Genomic DNA, 2210 nt, shown 5'->3' with positions numbered 1-2210 from the left:
CCCCCATACACACACCCACACACACATACACACACCCACACAGCCACACACCCATACACACACCCGTACACACACCCGTGTGCACACGGGCGCACGCACAGACACGGCCGTACTGCACACACGGCCCCCGATGTGTGTATGTATAAATATGTACACACACAATCATGCACACACATACATATGTGTGTTTTTATACATACGTGTATGTCTGTGTAGGTGTGTGTATGTGTCTGTGTACCTACGTGTATATATGTGTCTATGTATTTATAAATATGTATCTATATGTATAACTGTATATATTTATAAATATATGTATAAGTATATGTGTACATTTATAAATATCTATATGTATATATATTTTTATATATGTATATTTATAAATATCTATATGTATATTCATATATTTACAAATATGTATCTATATTTCTCTGTGGGATTCTGCCCCTCTGCCCCGCTCAGGTGAGGGGATGGAACAAGATGATCTTTAAGGTCCTTTCCAACCCAAACCAGTCTGTGATTCTCTGAAATATCACATATACACACATATACTCTGTGTATGTGGAACACGGGCCCACAGGGGCATGCTTCAGTGGTGGGCTCAAAATGCGGGGCTAACGGCTGTACTCAATTATCCGAGGGGTGTTTTCCAAGCTGAATGATGCTGTGTTTCCACACCCCCTCCTCCACCCACCCGTTCACACTCCCCCACCCTGTGCCCACCACTCCCGGCACAGGAGCACTGGGGCTGGGTCCCCTCCCTGCCAGCTGTCCCCGAGACTCCAGGCTGGCTTTATCCTTCCACTCCCCAGCACTGGCTGCTCCCTCCTTTCCCACAGAATCCAAGGGAAGGAGCAGCAGCGCGGGGATGTTGAGCTTTGGACGAGGGTGTGATCATTCTCCTAAAATATATGTATAAAGGAACGAGCAAACGCATACATATATTTGTATTCATGCATAGGCATATCTGCGTGTACAGACAAACCCACACATAAATATATATGTGTACACATATATTTGTGTGTATATTTATCATGTAAACACATACTTGAGAGTCGTTCCCATCACGTTTCATGGGCATGGAAAAAACCGTAGTAGACCCATGCAAAGTTCACTTTTCCTCACCGAGAACACCCCCAGGGGTCGGGGCTGCCCAGTAACCGGCAGGGCAGTGGTGGGAGGTCTCTTTTTGTTCCCCTCTTCGGTGCATCAGCACTTCCCAAAAGTTTTCTTTCTTTCTTTCTTTCCGTGGATGACTGGCTTCCACTGAGCCACTCGGGTGTTTCTTACTCAGGGCTTCCAGTCAGCGCTGCTGCCACTTCCCCAGCTCCGCTCCGTGTGTCCCCTCCGTGCGTCCCCAGCCCTCCCAGCTGCTCGCTGCCCAGAACCTCGGCCCACCCCAGCCCTTTCCCCCAGCAATTCCTCTTCCTCCAGCACTGCCCTGCTGCTCCCAGCTGCTCCTTCCTCGCCCCGTTCTGCAGTTTTCTGTTTTCACTTCCCCCCTCCAGCTGCTCCTTTCGGAGGAGACCTCTGCACCCACCCACCCCTCACTCCAGGGCTCCTCTCCCTGCTCCTGCCCCACCAGGCTCCCACCCATCACTCCTCACATTTTCTGTCTCCCCCAGTGTCCCCCAGGCTTTGACCACCTCAGACCAGCGGGGCTCTGTGTTCTAACTGAGATCCCCAGGGTTTTCCAGGTTCCCAAGGGGTCCAGGAGGAGGGGCACGGACAAGGGCATGGGTGGGCAAGTGCCAGCTCTGGCTCACCCACAGGATTGTCTCTGCTCTGCTGAGCAGTGGGGTTTTTTTGCCAGAACTGCAGCCTCAAAGTGAATCTGTTATTTCAACACGTTCCTTTAAAATAAACACGGCATTGCACTTTTCATTCCATTTATTTATTGTTCTTTTAGCAGCGGGCTGGAAGCAGATTGTGGGAGGAACGCTCACACACTTGGGTGCTGGGAAATGACTCCTCTCCTTCACACCAGCACCCACTGGCAGAGGGACCCTGCAGGACGCACCAGCTGGGCAGGTGACACATGTCCCTCCACAGGGACCTCACTGCTGGTGGCAGTGGACCCAGCTGTCCTCCTTGGATGTGCTCCAAGCCAGCACCTCAAAAGATGCGCTATCACTGTGACACCAAGCTCTGGTGACCTTGCACATCATCTGTCCAACACCAGCCTGCCCAGATTGTTCTAAGGAGATGAGCAG

This window comes from Corvus brachyrhynchos, unplaced genomic scaffold (genome assembly GCF_000691975.1).
Source record: "Corvus brachyrhynchos isolate BGI_N302 unplaced genomic scaffold, ASM69197v1 scaffold21, whole genome shotgun sequence".
Taxonomy (NCBI): domain Eukaryota; kingdom Metazoa; phylum Chordata; class Aves; order Passeriformes; family Corvidae; genus Corvus; species Corvus brachyrhynchos.
This window is presented reverse-complemented; position numbering follows the sequence as displayed.